Genomic DNA, 18,168 nt, shown 5'->3' with positions numbered 1-18,168 from the left:
ACTGGCCTACAGGACTTAGTCAAGGCAGAGCAAGCTGCCAGAGGCTTGGGAGTGAGGGGATGCTACAGGTCACCTGAGGAAAGTGTACAAGACGGGGAGGGCAGAGCCCTGTGCAGCCCTGAGACTCAAGGAGCTCACATCCACTAGAGCAGAGGCCCCCAGAGGAAGTGTCACAGGGCCAGGATCAGGAGAGGTAGTCACAGCCTCCGACAGAGTTCAGAGGTCAGGTGGGCTGAGTTCTAGAAAGTAGCATTCGGGAATCTGGCAAGCTGGCCAGAGCAGTCTCTTTGGCTAGCGGGAGCAGAAACTGGGTTGTGGTTAGCAGAGAGAGAGCAGCACAAGTGCATTACTGTGGCCTGATACTCAGTGGGGAAGTTGGGTGGCCAGGGGATGGCAGACAGCTGATGCGAGCATCACTGCCCACTCATGACAATGGGAGCCGCTGCTCATGGGGCCTGAGAGATTTCTGGAAACTGGGATGTGATGGTGGAGAGAGAGGCCTAGGGAGGTAAGAATGGAACACAGCATGGGAACCGCCTCCCTCGATCCATCCAAACCTAGAATTGCCAGTTATGACATGCGAACCAAGCAGATTGGCTGGCAGGGGCAGAGTATGAGCAGTCTCAATTTTATTCCCTAGGACCCCCTTTCTTTTTGAGGTTTTTAGGCAGATTCTCAAGGTCGCCATCATCTTCCCCAGTACTGAGGCAGCTTTGTGAAGTAAGAATTGTTCTCTTCCACTTACAAGTTGTGGACTTCGGAAAGTTCCTTAACTTCTGTGCCTCAGTTTCTGTATCTGTAATGTGAGGTTAATAGCACCTCCCTCAGGTGGTATCCCTTCCTCAGGCAATCATCAGGGGAAGATTAAATGAAATAGTATGCTTTAGACAGGTACTCAATAAAAAAGGAAACCTGAGGGAGGCTGATATTGAACAAAGGAAAAGGAAATAGATATAAGCAGCCACTTTCCCAAGACATACACTTATGGTACAACCATATTTTGGGTCCCGAAAGATAGGCAGCCATTGGTAGCCCAGCTTTTGACTGGTTTTCATGGGTAGCTACTATCTTTCTACCATTCAGGCACTGTTTCCTTCTACTCTTAGGCCAAGGCTGAGAGAGAGTCAAAGTTTCGTGGCACTTTCCACCTCTCCCAGCCAACTTACCTGCTTGGTTCCCAATTTCTGTGCTACTCCACAGTGGTAGTAGGAGTGGGGGCAATACAGAGACCCGAGTCTGCCTAGGAAAAATGCAAGGCCCAGGCTGATTCCACCCTACCCAGCCTTGGGAATGAAGGTGAACCAGTAGCACTTGTATTCTAACTGAGGAAGCTTCATGGCACAGAATCTCTTGATCCCTGCTAAGGAGGCCCAGGACACCCAGAGAACATGGGTTCTGAGGGTGAGCAGCCCCTCCTGCCTCCCTGTGGGTGTTATGCTCCATATAGCCCTCTTCTCCTCTGTGTATACTGAGAAACATATTCATTTACCAGCTTAAACAGGCAGCACTGCTCCCAGGGTGACCACTACTGCCGAGGTGATCAGAGGGGTGGCCTGGGATGTTCGCTTTTATTTCTCCCCAGAAGGCTGAGGAGTTTAGGGATGAGACTTGGAGATGTCTTGCTCAGATAGCTAGTGTCAGGAAATATATGTCTGTCCCCCTGTGTTTTGTTTGTTACTTTTTATTATGGGAAACTTTAACATTCAAATGAAGAGAGTAAGAGTGTAATGAATTTCTATGTGCCTATATTTATCATTGCAAGACCGATCTTTCATCCAAACCCCCTCTTCTCTCTCCTCCCCCTGAAGATTGTTTTGAAGTGAATCTCAGACATCATCATTTCATCCAAAAGTGTTTTAGTACTGAAAGATAGCACTCTTTAAAAAAGAAAACTATAATACCATTATCACACCTAAACAAAGAGTTCATCAAATGTCCAGTGTTAAAATTTCCCTAATTATCTCATAAATGTTTTGTGCTTTACAGTAAGTGTACAGGTTCAAGAGAAAGGCAATGTACTACAAATATTTCAAATTTCAAATTAGCGTTATTACACCAATACAGCATATGCTTAGATGCATGTATCTTAAACTTTATTTTCAATGTACCAGCAATTTAAATATAAAATATATTATCATCCCGAGGATACAAAGAATGAGAACGAAGCTTCCCAGTACTTTAGTCACTAATGGTTGTAGATATTTTTCTTTTAGTGTTTTCTCTTTGAAACATTAACTTAGATGTCCTGCCATGACTGCGAGAATAGAGATGCTGGAGGGGGAAGTACAATGAAAAACAAAATGGACCCACGTTAGGAAGAGAGAAAAGATGGAAGTCAAGGAGAGAGAATGTGCTTTGACTATAAGGATTTCTTTCCTTCAGAGTGTAAGCATCTGTCTTAGCTTGGGCTGCGGTAACAAAATACCATAAACTGGCTGGCTTACAACAACAAAAATTTATTTCTCACAGTTCTGGAGACTGGAGGTCTGAGATCGGGTGCTAGCACGGTCTGGTTCTGAAGAGGGTGCTTTTTTGCTAGTAGGCAGCTGACTTCCCACATCCTCACAGAAAGAGAGTAAGCTAGATCTCTTATGGGGACACTAATCCCATCCACGAGGGCCCCGTGCTCATGACCTAATCACCTCCCACGGGTCCCACTTTGTACCATCACGTTGGGGATTAGATTTCAACATGTGAATTTTGAGAGACACAAACATTCAGTTCATAACAGCATCCAGATAGGTGCTAAGAAAATAAATTATATCCTCTTATTTCTGCCTTAAATTACCCATTGATGAACCAACTAGATAGCACCCATCCAACTGAGAAGGACTGTGTATGGCACAGGCCAGGCAGTGGGAAAGGAAAGAGAGAGCAACTTGCTTTTGAGGTGATGGGTATCAAAGCCTTCACTTTGGGAAAACCCGTAAAATAGCTAAAGCTATAACTCTCCAACTCATCCAAAGATCTTGTACTTTTCAACCAACAGAAAATAGTGGAGGTGCCACTATTTTATCATGGGAAGTGATGTATGAACACACAAGAGGGTCATGGAACTGCTCTGAGCACGGTGCAGAAGAGTATAGGACAGTGACCAGGAAAGATGTCCTTCTCCATCTCTATCCCTGTCAAAATTCTGGACTTATTCATGCTGAGAGAAGGGGTTTCCAACCTCAAAGATTGTGCTCCCAGCATCATTTTTCTTCTATTTAACTTTTTATACTTTATTCTTGGTATTAATAGGTAAGAGAGTAAAATCTTCCCAAGTGCTGATTTATAGGTAATGTTGATATGTGGCGCACAAAATGTACAGTTTTACAAATAGTAACTCATTGATCCCTATAAATGCAATGTCAATTCTTATTTTAAGCTAAGTGCAATAATAATTGAATACAACATAGCTAACTACATGCAATTTGTATATTCTGAACTACAGGAAGTTGAAGGAATGGTTTCCATAGCCAGGTTTGATTTCAGATTTTTTGGACATCTCAGATACCTGCTTTACTCACTTGAAATGGTTTTACAAAAAATATTAAAGTCAAAGGCATCACTCTGAGCTATAAAGTGAATGCCCATGACAGTGCTATGCCTACTGTCATCTTGGAACCAGATTACAAAGTAGAAGCTAAAATCTGTCATTGTCTCCCCAGCAAAGCCAGGATATTGTTCTACTGGTGCCTGAGCAAAGAGCTCTCCTGATATTTTATACTTGAGTTGATATAGGCATCTTCACTTTTAAAGTGATTTGGATGTGACCAGTCTAAGTAGGCTGGCTCAAATTCCAGCCTGGAGCTGCTGTTGGAGGCCCATGGTAGACTCTGGTAGATGCGGACATCCAGCTTCATGCACAGGACAAGGCTTGTACTCTGGGCTGCTCTCTCACCTGCTCTCCAAGCTTATTTAGTCTTCTTTAATCTCTAGGTTCTTCCTTGCTCGCTTTTTCCTTATAATTTATTTGTTGAAGGAACTATTTCTCAGAGTCTAGATTTTTGTTTTAATGCATCCTCATGGTGTTAGTCAGTTCCTCTACCTTATACATTTTCTATAAATTGTTAAATTTAGAGCAGTGATTCTCAAAGTGTGGTCCTCTGAGCAACAGCATCAGCATCACCTGGGAACTTGCAAGAGCTGTTAGTTCCTACTCATCCCAGTGGGCCTGGCCATTGACATCACCATCTTGGTGGGGCCTAGCATCCCATTTTTGTAGTCACCCAATGAAGTAAAAAGGTCAAAACAACAGGAGTGTGAAGGGGTAAAATATTGGATGAGGTAGTAGTTGGTCTCTTGATGGGATGGCATGCAGGTATTTCTAGATTTTTATTTCCCATCAGTGAAAAATTTAAAAATAATGTGCGTAATGTCATAACAATTGGAATGGTGCACTATGTTTGAATAGTTAACTTAGCTAATTTAATGTACTTTGAAAACTCTATGATTACTAACACTCCAATATTCCCTGCCTTTTTTGGAAAAGTGAAGGGACAAGTTTTCACTCTCTCTCAATGGGTAGGCCATTGAATTCTGATATTTTCTAGAGGACAAGGTAGTTCATATACAGCAGACCCTCTGGAATTTTAGGTCACCTACATACTTAGCAGCCAAGAGCACCTGGTTTAGAAAGGTCCTTTGCTGTGTCTTTCAGCAGCACTAACGGCTTGTTACATTTCCATAGAGAGCGAAAGCTAGGACTGTTTTGCCAGAAGGGACCTCTCTGTCTTCAGTGGAAAGGGTCAGCCCAGTACTGGTCATTCTGGCAGGCAATCAGAAGCTCAAACAATCGAGCAAGGACCAATAGGTGGAACTGAATTTTTTTGAACTCATAGAGTAAACACAGCGTCCCTACCAAGTTGTGAAATTAAACTTTGTTTTCCAAAGCCCTAGTGAACGAAATCTAAGATAAATCACTTTAAACCCATCCTGATACTCTTTTGTAAAAAAAAAAAAAAAAAAGCAAAAAAGCAAAGGATAGGCTGTATGCATTTGTTAATACTTGTAGAACTAAACATCAAAAGAGAACGGATTTTGCTGTATATAAATTTTAAATAGCGAATTAAAAAAGAAAAGGAACACTTAAATTAACGAAATGATGGAACATGATCACAACCTGTTAGAGTTTTCCTACATATTAACACAATGACTTTGGAAATTCATTTTTCAGTGAAAAAATCCCAACTTTCTCTTGCTTTAAATGAACATACATTGTTTCAAAAACTAACATGTCCACTGACCTAGGGTCACTAGGGGTACAAAGTGAATATAGGTGCAGAGACTGGAATTTATTTATTCGTTCCACTCTTGATGGATGCTCGTATTGCTTCCCAGTTTGAGCGCCTACAGAATGCTGTAGAAACATTCTTGTTTATGTGCCCCCGTATGTATAAATGTGGAATTCCTTGGTCATTTAGGTCATGTATTTTCATCTTTATTAAATATTGCCACATTATTTTTGCAGAGTGGCTCTACAAATTTGAGCCCTCCTCCCCTCCTCCCTCCAGCCCCCCGCAACAAGATGGGTCCCTTGGCTGGATTCAAGGGTGCCCCCTTGGGGAGTAAGGGGAGATAAGTCTTAGAAAGAATGAGGAAGCCAGGTAGGGAGAAGCTTTGGGTGCCAGTCCAAGGAGTGCAGACTTTATTCGACTTCCCTGGGAAGCCACTGGCAATTTTGGAACACAGAACAAAATGCAAAAGCAGGGTTTCAGGAAGGGGAATCTATAAAGCTCTTAACTGGTCTGTGTTGGGGGGAGATTGCTGACGGTGGTAGGATTGGCTTAGGCCAGCAACAGGACTCAAGCTCACAGGAGAGAGAGGATTTGTGGGGAGAAGTTGCAAAGGGAAAACTGAGCAAATGCTAGGAGGCAGAGACCTAGAACATTCCAGATCTAACAACTCTCGTCCTTAAATAATCCAGTTAGATGATCTCACGCTGCAGGCTGGGTGTGAAGTACTACAACCCTTCTGGAAAACTGTGTGTTTCTAGCAAAGATGAAGGTACGCATACCCAGTATGATCCAGAAGTCCCAAAATATTCCCAAACAAAACAAACAGGCAAACAAAATCACTCTAGTTGAAGGGGTTTCAAGAAGGAAAGAATTGTTGATAATGTCCATTGTAACAGGTCTATTGAGGAGAGGCCTGAAAAGCATCCACAGACTTTGGCAATTAGGAGTCGGATGAGGAGCTTTGCTGATGTTTATGCCTCTCTCTAAAAAGACTAAGCCTATTTTTTAGGCCCCAACCTTTTTCTCTCCAAACCAGCTCTAGTTGCCAGGAAACACTGTGTTCTTCCTCTTCTCAAGTCCCCATCCCTCTGCCCCCCTTTGGTAGTTCTGCCATTCCAAATCCTACCCCCTACCTGACCCCTTCACTGTGCAGAGCAAGGCTATTTTCTCCATGAAGCGATTTTTCTTTTCTTTTCTTTCTTTTCTTTTCTTTTCTTTTTTTTTTTTTTTAACACACTGGGCCTAGCCCTTAAAAGGCGAGCAATGTTCATTTGTGGGACAATTAATCCTCTAAACACTTGCAGTTTCTCTTTTACTAGACTAAACCCCTCTCTCCCTTTGGACTTCTTTTAGGGGCCTCTCCTTTTGCTGGTGAATTTGTCTAATCCATCTTGCTTGAAAATCCTTGAGGCACCTGGATTTACCCAGGCCATCCTGATCTGCCACAACTCAGGAGTTACTTGGGTCGTGGGGCTTTTGGTGCTAAAACCAGGAAAATCCCAGGCAAACCACGACTAGTTGGTCACTCTAGTCTTGCCAGTCTTTGATTCCATGGACTGTTAAGAGAAACTAGGGTGGAGGGTTAATGTCACATCTCAGCCATGGCCTCCAAAACACATCTTTCTATATGTCTGCTGTCAGTGGCCCGAGGTCCAAGGGTATGGCTTTCCACTGAGGGAAAACGCCATGTGAACTAGGAATTAAGTGAGGACTTTAAACCAGGACTTATCTGAAAGTGAAAGTAAACCCTGAAATATGTGTCTGAAGAAACTGAGAGACTCCATGGACGGGCTTGCACAAGAAGGGAGTAGAGTTCATTTTTTAACAAGAGTTTCCAACCTCTGCTCTTTCTCTTGTGTTCATGGGGCCTTGGGCAAGTATTATGTTCTCTGAGCCTCAGCTTCCATTATCTGCAAGGTTGGAAATGAAAATCTCTTTTCACAAGACAGTTGAGAGTTAAATGAGGGAAAACGTGTGTAGTAGCACACCGCACACCTGGTGCCTGGGTCTGCCAGCATGCTCCTCTTCGCCTCCCCACCCTGCGACCTTGCCTCCCTTCCACACCTACATCCCACTCACTCTCTCTCCTTCCAAACTTCCTATTTCCCACTTCCTCCTCCCTCATCAGGCCTTTCCTACTTAAAGAAAAGAAATTAATGAAAATGAAGCCAAAAATCTGCATAAAACTTAGAAAAACCACAAGTATGCAATATTTTTCTTGCAGAGTTTGTACATTCAAATGCCTTATTTTCCTAGTCTGTATCCTCTGAAGAGTCAGGATTTGGGGCTGGCAGTGCTGGAGTGGCAGTGGGCTGTGGAAGATTCAGGCCCACAGAGAATAGAGGCGAAAGGTCTGACATCTTTCTCAAGAATTGTCTATTTTAGAGGAGCTGATTCTCCCCTGGCAAATTGCTTCCATGGGCTCTGTTGTGCCTGGACAAGCTAAAGGAGCCAGTAATAAGCCTCCCTAGGACATGTTGATTAGATAAGTCAATGAGAATCATGGAAGACACAGACATTAGATTAAAAAACATAAAATGAAAGTTACTTTCTGTGTCTATGAATAGACAAAGACTTTTTGGTTCTAAAATAGTTGGTTGGTGAGGCAATAGAGGAGGGGCTATGTTAATTGCAGAGGTAGGAAAAGCGGAGGTGGGTGGGTTCCAACTGCAAGGCCCACCCTGAAGGGATCGGATTCAAAGGCCCAGGAGCAACAGGGCCACTGCACTGGGGGTGAGTAGAGTGAATTTTAAATTATGGAGATACAGCTTGGTTATAGGTTCTGGTTTGGGATGTGAGTGAACGAACTGAATAGTACAGGCAGGAATCCCCAGCCCTCCGAGAGTCAGGTGAGGATTTGATTGCTTTTTTCCAAAGGCCTGTGCAAGACTTAGACGGTAAAGATAAGGGACAATCTGACTGCTTAAATGAACCTATAACTACCCCAACGCAGTCACAGGTTAAGTTAGATAATGGCCAGGTAGTCCTGTAGCAGTGTTGCTTCCTGTGTTCCCCTATCCCCACATTCGGAGAGGGGAGTGTGAATATGCCTGCACATCTGTGCAACGTCGGACCTGCAGTGTAGGGCTGAGATCTATAACTAGTTATATTCTCTGCACGAAGGTCTGACTACCCCTCTTCAATCCATGCTTTTCGCAATGGTTGGTCCTGTGCCTACTTTACCCTTCTTCAAATTCAGTAAAGGTTATTTACAACATTTTTCCAGGAGCTCCTAAGAGCACATGGGACTTGTATAAAAATGCCCACTTCAGCAAAGCTTTCTGACCCAAAGGATATGTCCTTTTACTGATTCTTGGGCTTTTGGGGAATGAGAGGGAGGGGATGCATGAGAAGCCATGGAGCTAGTCCACATTCTCTCTGTAGATGTAACGGGCTGTGTAGTTCTTGCGTGTCAAGACCCCCAGAGATCAGCGAGCTTTCCAACGACAGGGTCATCCAGCCCTTGATGAAATTCTGGCTCAGAAATCCAGAGTCCTTAGCATTGTGGGCTTCTGTCCCTGAAGGAGGGTGTTTTACCCTCTTTTCGAGCAGGCATCCTGGGATTTGGAACTGAGCTGTGAGCTCGTGACCTGCGGGATGTTCTCAGGAGTACCCTGAACACCTACCACCTGTGCTCTTTCTCTCCCCTCACCCCCAATCTAATTTGGGTGGACAAGTCTAAGGAGAGCCCTCTTTCCCCATCCATTGCAGGCGCTCTGTAAGTAGCTTGTTGCTTGACTGAATGCCTGCCCACTCTCCTTCCAGCCACATTCATCTTTCAGAGAGACACTAACGAAGCACTTAGCCTTAATAATGGAGATCCTCAAACATCTTCTCTTTCACTTCCTTGCTCTGTGAACAGGGATGATGGCCATGCCAACAAAGGAGATACTTCAGTATGAGCAATGTCACAAGAAACAGAGGTGGGAGAGAGCGTTCTCCAATGTCATCATTCCCCAAACTAGAGCCAACCGGTCCTGGGTTTCCTTTTCTCAGCCTTCATCTGTAGAAAAGTTTGCTTCTTGGGCTGCTTCCTTGTCTGAAGAATTGGGCTCTGTGCTTCTGCTAATTTATTACCTCAGAAGTACATAATTGGGATGATTGTGCATAATCTTGAGGACAGGAGCCCTTTAAGATTCTCTTACTCAAAAATGGGTTCAGCTTGGTTTGAGGCCTGAAGAGGCATTGCAATGCTCAGTTCTGGTATCATGGGTCATAAGCTGGGTCTGACCACACCCTCCTTTTGTGTCTTAGCCTTAACAGAGAAACAGAAAACGACCATCCACACCTACTCCATCTCTGCCCCTTTCACTCTAAGTCTGGGCAACCTACAACAACACTGTATATCAGATTTCCTAGAACACTGGCTATATTTTCTAGAAGAGTCAGTTCAGCTCAGCCAGGTCTTGTCACTCACCTGCTCAGTGCCAGACACGGTGTAAGCACAGTTAATGGCTCAGTGCTGCCTCACATGGGGTAATGCCTCTTGGTCAGCAGCCGTTTCAGTGCCTGCTGTGCACATGCGAGGCACCTCACTAGGCTGTGGGGGTGATAGGAGGATAAATAGCATGTGGGCCTTGTCCTCAGAGAGCTTACAGTCTAGCGGGAGTTGCGAGATATATGCATGTTAATTAACAACCGAAGATAAAATCGTGTTAACTATTCTGTTGAACCAGCATGACTCCTGGGGTAAAATCAGAAAGCAACTTGACTTTTGCCAATTTCTGCTCTTTTAGATTTATTTTGTAGGGTTAGATCTTGCTCTGCCCCTGGATGAAATTTAGACAAATCACATGGTTGTTCTGGCCACCCTTGGTCTCAGTCTCATTTCGGTAATTATAATGTCCGTCCAATAATAATCCGAACTTCAATCTCAATGTAAAATTGAGGCCTCTTCGCATTCCAACTTGCTGCTTCTGAAGAAGAGAAGCCGGCGGTGGTTGGTGGTCTGGATGCGGAGTCTGGTTTCTGCTTGTTTTCATTTGGCTACCAGGAGTCTGCAACCCCTTCAGGGTTGTTGCCTAGGGAGGGAGAAGAGGTGGGAGGAGTAGGAAAATCCTCTCTACATATGGAACACGGAGATTCTTTTACACATTCCTGCTCTGACCCCTCTGTTATTCAAAGGCCAATATTTCCACCCCCTTCAAAATACCACCAACCCACACTCCAACCTCTGACTTCCTCCCTCATGGAGAAAGGGACGTGGTCGGGTGGGAGGTTCCTCTGCTTCTGCCCCAACCTGCCACCTCCTCCCTTCCCTTTTGTTCCTCTCTTGGATGAAGCCACCTCCCCCGCCCCCGCCCCCCCCATCCTGGTTCAGCCTTTCACTTCTGCCCTGTGCCACCAATCCCCCAGAAGACAGTCAGCGCAGCAGGTTCACCTGGCATGAAAAACGCCAGGATTTGAAGACCTAGATTCCTTTTTTGGAGAGGGTTATTCTTTGTTGTGGCTCATGCAGTACAGCTCCTGTAATTCATCCCTACATCTAATATAACTCCCATCAAAGTATGTTTAAAAACTCTGTATTTATTATTAAAATTATTTGATTGTTTTTGTGATAAAATATGCATAACATAAAATTTACCATTTTAACCATTTTTGAGTGTACAATTCAATGGCATTAACTATGTTCACAATGGGTTACAACCATCACTGCTCCATCTCCAGAACTTTTTCAACATCCCCAGCTGAAACCGTACTCATTAAACGCTAACTCCCCATTTGACCTTCCATCTAGCTCCTGGTAACTACTATTTTATTTTCTGTCTCTGTGAATTTGGCTACTTTAGAAACCTAATGTAAGTGGAATCATACAGCATTAATCTTTTTGTGACTGACTTATTTCACTTAGCATAATGTCCTCAAGGTCCATCCACATTGTAGCAGGTGTCAGAATTTCCTTCCTATTTAAGGCTGAGTAACATTCCATTGTATGATGCTATGAACATTGGCATACAAGTATCTGAGTACCGCTTACAAGTCTTTTGGATATATACCTAGAAGTGGAATTCATTTGTTTTTGACAGAGAATATATCCTTATGATAGACAATATAAAAGATACAAAAAGCTATACAGTGACCCTGAGCCCCTGCCTCCCAGTTCTCATCCCAAGAATCATCACTGTTACCAGTTTCTTACGACTTCTTTCCTGGAGAGACTGTGTACCCAAAGGCACACCCCACACACAAATGCTGGCAAACCACAAGCATTCTTCTAAACTTTCTTTTTTACCCATTTAACAATATTTCTAAGAGGTCATTCCAGAGCACTGATTAAAGAGTACCCTTATTTTATTTAAAAGCCTCATGGTTTTCTAATGTACAGAAGAAACTTTTTTTTATCAGTCGGTCCCCTGTTAATGAGACATTTAGGTCGTTTCCAATGTTTTGCTGCACGAACGATGTTGTAATAATAACAGTAAGCATTTACTGAGCACTTACTGTATGCCAGGCTCTCTTTCACATCCCTTTCAAGTATTATGTCATTTAATTCCCGCAATAAGCCTCTGACATAGTGCAGAGAGGTGAGTTAACTGTCACAGACTACACGTGCGTCTTTGCCGACAGATGGGAGTATGTCTGTAAGATAACTTTCTAGACAAAGAGCTGATGCTACCCAAAGGTAAACAGATTTTTAAGTTTTCCAGATATTGCCAATGTGCCCCCACAGAGTCTGTGCCCGTCACAGTCTCACCAGCCACTGTGTGGAAGAGGGCCTTTTTCCTTCCACTGCTGGGGTTGTGAAAATTTTGTATATTGCTGGTCTGAAAGGCAAAAAAGTGGCATTTCACTACAGCTTTAATTTGCTTCTTTTTTTTTTTTTCCTAAATGAATGAGGTACATCTTTTCAAATGTCTGAAGGCTGCCTGTTTTACTAATAGGGTTTTAAAAACTTGGTAAATGTTTCCATAGTTGATCTCGGAGAACCTATGGGCAAGGTAGCCTGGATACCTTTAAATTTTAATTTTATTTACCGATCTTTAAAAATAAATAATAGGGTCACAAGATTCAAAATTCAATAGGAGTAAAAGGATATAGAATAGCCAGCCCCTTCCCGGTCTTTTGCTAGCTGCCCAATTCCAGTCCCAAAATGCTATCGGTGTGCCCTTTCTCCCCCATGCGCCCTTTTCATAATAAGGGCCAGGCTGTTCCCCTGAGCTGCTCCACGTCTGAAACGTTAAGTTCAAACATCTCACCACTGTCCACACAGCCCCTGACCGCCTCACCACGATTCCTCCCGCACCACCCGCCCCGCCCCCTTTCTCACGCAGATGAGTGTTCAGCAACTGCAGGGCTTCGCTTGGTTGCCCCACTGGCCTCCCTCCAGCCGCACCTGCCTGGCAATGCTTACTTTCTGTTTCACAGTGCCGAACTCAGAGTTGGCCGACCCATGGGATTACCCTCTTTTAAATCTTAAGCAGGGTAACCATCTAGTTATTTTCCAAACCAGAACCCTTTTGAGAGTAAAAGGGGCACTGCTAATAATGAAGCCACGACAACAGGGTGACTGTCCGGGGCAAACTGGCATGCAAGTTCAAACCCAGTCTTAGGGAACAATCACATTTAATTTCAAGGCAGAGATAAAAACACTGAGGCCAACGAATGATTAAATTGCTGCCATTGTCTACTGCCCAAGGTTCTTCTCTAAGTGAGATTTTAAAAAATAGCACATTTCCCCAACACTTTTTTCTTTAAAAAAAAAAAAAAAATCTATTTGTCTATGGCCATGCCTCCCTGAACAAGCCCAACCCCCTCTGATCTCTGGAAGCTAGGCAGAGTCAGGCCTTGTTAGTACTTGGATGGGAGACCACCTAGGAACACCAGGGGCTGTAGGAGTAAAAAATAAAAAATAAGGGATTGTAAACTGACAAGATCCTTGCAATCTGTGAGGTCAACCAAGGGTTGCCTCACAGATAAAATCTATCCTCTGGAATATCAGTTTCAGCTCCCAAACTCAAGTGTGTAAGAAACATTAGTTTATTTTTTAAAGCTCTCCATCTATATTTTGAGCCCACATTTAAAAAAGATGCTGACACTTAAATCCCTGTTGGTTCTGAATTTACATTTTAGGGCTGAAATGGGTGGGGAGAGTTCTAGACTCTTAGGGACCTACTAAGTCTCCCTGCGCTCTATGTCATGTGTCCTTGTCCCATCTAGTCCTTGTTCGTTGGTTTCTGCAGGTCACTGTGACCCTCAGAGTCTCTTTTCCGCGGCTTCATGCTGCCTTGGATGAGGGGTAGGGGAGAGCTTTGACCATCTTCTCCCACACTTCAGTTGGGGTCTAGGCCAGGAGGCTCTTCTAGTCCCCTACGGGTAGAGGCTCCTTTGATCTCTTCTTCCTGCTCATATACCCTCTCTGAGGCAGAGCACAGAATGGTCTGGTTATCTGAGTGGGGAAAGGAGAAGAGGTAAAGAATATATAAGGCTGCTGGCGGCAGTGGCTAATCTTTCAGAACATTATTTTGCAAGGCATAGATAAATGTATTTTGTAAAGTGTACTTCCTGTTTTAACTCCTATGATTTCATAATTTTCTATATCTTTTAGGAACGCCTCCCTACCCCAACCCCTCAGGCCAGTTTAGGCATCTACCAGCTATGTGAACTTGGGCAAGTGCTTCAGTTTCCTCATCCATAAATGAGGGTAACATTAGTTAATATCAATTAAGTGCTTACACTAAAAGTTTCCTGTATATTACCTCATTTAATCCTGACTGTAAATATGTAAGATACATAGTAAAAGCCCAATAAATTCTAAGCTTATATATATATTTTTAAAGTTTTGTTTAGTTTCAAGTATACAGTACATTGATTTGACATCTATATTGTTCATAAAACGATCCGCCCAATTACACTCTCCCTCCCCTGACCCTCCACCCAGCCAACATATTAATGCTCACTGCATTTCCTACGCAGTGCTCCCCATCCCTGTGACCATCCGTCAGCTACTAATTTGTACTTCTTTAGCCCTTCTCCTCATTCTCCCAGCACCCCCCCCCCCCAATCCCCATTCCTTCTGTCTGACACCAAATTGTTCACTATATTTGTGTGTTTTTGATTAGTTTGTTCTTTTTATTCCTTAGATTCCACATGTAAGTGAAATCATATAGTGTTTATCTTTCTCTGTCTGACTTAAATACCTTCTAGGTCCATCAAAGCAACATCTTTTTCTATCCCCTTCCTTTTCATATGTAAGGGTCTTGTTTTCTTACCCTTTCATCCACTCTATCTTTGAGTTGGAGCACTTCTTTAACATCTAAGGTACTTATTGATAGGAATGTGGTTGTTACCATTTTTTAGTCCTGTTTTTAATATACTTTTTTTTTTTTTTTCCAAAGAAGACCTTGAACATTTCCTGTAATACTGGCTTGGTGGTGATAAATTCCTTTAGCTTGTTTTTGTCTGGGAAGCTCTTGATCTGTCCTTCAACTCTAAATGATAGCTTTGCTGGATAAGTTATTGTTGGTTGTAGATCCTGAGTCTTCATCCTGTCAAATATTTTTTTGCCAAGCCCTTCTGTCCTGCATAGTTTCTTTTGAGAAATCAGCTACCAGTCTTATGGGTTTTCCCTTAAATGTGATTATTTGTTTTTCTCTTGCTGCTTTTAATATTCTTTCTTTGTATTTAAACTTTGGCATTTTAATTATGATGTATCTTGGTGTGGGCCTCTTTGGATCCCTAATTTTTGGAATTCTCTGTACTTCCTGGGGTTTTGTGTCCATTTCTTTCACCAAGTTAGGGAACTTTTCCATTATTATTTCTTCAAATAGCTGTTCAACATCTTGATTTTCTTCAGTTATGCCAATCAGATGAATATTTGAAGTCTTAATAGTATCTTCCTTAAAGTATTTTTATAGTTTTAGCATCTTTTTTCTTGCCATTCTGATTGAGTGTCCTGATTGGCTTTCCTGTCCTCTAGCTAAGACATTTGATCCTCTTCTTTATTCACTTTGTTTATTCCTTTGTTTATTCCATTTAATATACTTCTCATATCAGATAATGTGTTCTCCATTTCAGACTAGTTCCCTTTTATAATTTCCATTTCTATCTTTATGTTTTTTATCTCTTTGTTAAAGTTCTCACTGAATCTATCTACACTTCCCAAAAGTTCATTGAGCATCTTTATAACCAGTGTTTTGAACTCTGCATTGTTAGATTACTTGACTCCATTATATCTGGATTTCTGTTCTGTTCTCTCATACAGTTTCTGCTTCTTTTTCTTCCCATTTTAGAGCTGCCTTGCCATGTCTGTTTCTATGTACTAAGCAAAGCTCCTAAGTCTCCTGGTATTATTAGTGTGGATTGGCAAAGTAGGTTTCCAATGGCACAGTCCTGAGAAGGGTTCAGCTGCAGGCCAAACTTAGCCCAAGCCTCTGCCACTCCAGGGCTACCCGTTAAGATTCAACAAGCAATCCACAGATTCAGTGCTTAGAGTTGCCTCAAAAAGCCACACCAGAAACCGAGACCAGCTGCCTCCAGTGTGAGTCTAGGCGCTGCTCAGCAAGGAACACCTGACTCACTGAGGATATACTTGGATATGGCTTGGGTGGCGCCATGAGTTGGGGGAGGCAGGGTTTCAGGGAATCCTCTGGATTGAGCAACCTCTGTTATCCAGTTTGATGACTTTGGCTGTGGTGACACTGTGTCTGGTGCACTGGTAGGGACGAGGGCTCAACAGGGAACAATGGATACCACTGGCACTTCTGTACCAAGTGTGTTTTGCCTCAGCTCTCACTCCAACAATGTCTCCCTGTAAGTCCTTGGTGCGCCCTGTGCACAGCCAAATTGGCACTGGTGCTCAGAGTGAGCAGGTTCCTCACCGCAAAAATCCACTCACGGACGTGGTTCCTTTAAGCGATGTCTGCCGCTGCTGCAGCCTCTGTCTTGCTCAGCCGCTGAAGGCCGGGCAGCGCTGCGTCCTCGCCCCATCCTACCTTCTGCCATTACAGGGTGATTTCTTGGATTTCTCCCTAGTTGTGTGGGTTGTTCATCTAGATCTCAGGTGATTTTCCTTGCTGCTTGCTCCTTGTTTTTGTCACAACTTTGATTTGATCGCCAGAGGGATCAACAGAGCCTCTATCATCTATGCCATTTTTTTCTCCTCTTAGCTTATATTTTAACATGATTTTTGGTCAGCCACATCCAAAATGCCATTGAAATTGTATTTAAAATGTACATAAATTTCTGAATGTTTAACATATTTGCCCTATTCAGTTTTCCTATCCAGGAATAGGAATATGGTACCTTATTTTATAGCAATTTTATCACGTGTCTTCATATAAGACTTGCATTTTAGGAGTTTTGTCACTATTGAAAATGAAATCTTTCTCTCCATTATATATTTTAATCAGACAGTGTGGGTATCTCCAGGTTCTCATTGGTGACACCCCCCCCCAGATGTCCCCATAGTCCTCTTATTTTAGGCTGACGATATGAAGGTCACATATACTCCGACAGAAGACGAGGAACAGGGTGGTTTTCCAAGTGGCTCAGGTTTGCCGAGGTGGCCAGAGAACTGTCCCCTGGCCCAGGAAGTATAGCCAGGGGCGGTGGGGGCGGAGGAGAGGTGGCTTGCTCTGCGTCCCTCCCCCTGCCTGTCTGAGGGTTGAGTTCCCAGGTACCCACAGTTCCTCTGCGGCCTCAGAGATCCCCAATCGCATCTGCCAAATGATGGCTCCAGTGGCAGTTTGTCAAGGGCCAAGCTTGCTGCCTTGGGAGTCTGGCTTGCTTAAGTAAAGGGATTGCCGTTGCCCAGAAAACCTTTCTTTTCTGGGAAATACAACATCTGCAGAGTTCCTAAATGTTCTTTTGCCAGCCTCCACCCCAGGCCTCCAGAGGGCAGCAGAGAGCAGGTACAGAGGAGGGAAGGAGCCTGGTTCAGGGCCTGCAGGGGCGCCCAGGTTCCCAGAGAAGTAGCAATGGCTGCTTCACTCCTGCAAATTGCCAAGAACACCCCATCTCCTCACAGCAGACATGTCTTGAGCTTCCTAGGAGTGTACTCATTATAATAACATTGCTAGTTAACACTAATTATTTCTTGTGGGCCAGATATTAACCTAAGATTTTGTACCCATTGATTCAATCGGTTCTCATAACAACCCTTGAGATGAGTATGATTGTTATTCCCATTTTTCAGTGGAGGAAATAAAAAAAGATAGTTAACTTACCTAAGATCCCACAGTTAGTGGAGCCAGGATTGAACCCAACCATTTACAAGCCTCCATTCTAGGTATCAGGGATACATCAGTGAACAAGACAAGGTTCCTGCCATATTGGAGGAACAGACAATAAACGAATAAACAAACACATAATATGGTTTTGAATAGAAATAACATCTAGACATATAGGGCAGATTTAAGGACTATAGCAGGGGCATTTTAGAAGAGCTGGTCAGGGAGGACCTCCTTGGCTAGGTGGCATTTGATCAGAGAGCTGAATACATGCTGAAGGTGGGGGAAACAGTAAGTGCAAAGGTCCTGAGGTGGGAATGAGCTTGAGATGTTAGAGGAACAGCAGGACGTGCAGTGTGGCTGTGCAGAGTGAGTTGAGCTCTGTGCTGTTGCCAGGGGCCACAGCGGTGTTTGGGGGCAGGTGGAAATGGGAAAGGAGAAGACCCATTTACCATATAATTCGAGCCTGGCCTCCTTGGGTTTCTCTGCTTCGCTTTAAGCTATCTCTCATCTTTTTCTGTTCTCCTGTACAGTCTTGATACCATTACAGTATGTTCCCTCCTCAACCCTGGATACAGTTCAAAATCAGCTAAAGTCGACAAGAATCTGAGGCAGCCAGTCTTATACCACCTGCCAAAGCTTGGCACTAACAATCCAAGAGCCAAAAATTACACATGCTGGAGTGAGTTTTGCCCAGCTCATGGGGACTTAGTTTGGGTAAAAGTTCTAGGCAAGCCTGCTGGGGCCCCCAAATTAATCCTTATTTCCACCAACACAGG

The 18,168-nt window shown here is 43.5% G+C and overlaps 1 protein-coding gene across 5 annotated transcripts in view; it reads left to right on the top strand.

Moving 5' to 3' along the window:
* Window positions 1-7,871: 7,871 nt before the first annotated feature.
* SLC4A5 (solute carrier family 4 member 5) overlaps window positions 7,872-18,168 on the top strand; it is a 97,326-nt gene continuing 87,029 nt past the window's right edge. For 3 of the 5 annotated variants that reach the window (XM_016130631.2, XM_016130628.2, XM_016130630.2), the window contains exon 1: window positions 7,872-7,955. The gene's annotated coding sequence lies outside the window, so the exon portion shown is untranslated. The remainder of the gene's footprint in view (window positions 7,956-18,168) is intronic. The other 2 variants (XM_016130629.2, XM_016130632.2) reach the window with 1 other exon arrangement.

This window comes from Rousettus aegyptiacus, unplaced genomic scaffold (assembly GCF_014176215.1).
Source record: "Rousettus aegyptiacus isolate mRouAeg1 unplaced genomic scaffold, mRouAeg1.p scaffold_m13_p_7, whole genome shotgun sequence".
NCBI classification, from domain to species: domain Eukaryota; kingdom Metazoa; phylum Chordata; class Mammalia; order Chiroptera; family Pteropodidae; genus Rousettus; species Rousettus aegyptiacus.
The sequence above is the reverse complement of the archived record's forward strand: the minus strand, read 5'-3'. Positions and strand labels throughout refer to the sequence as shown.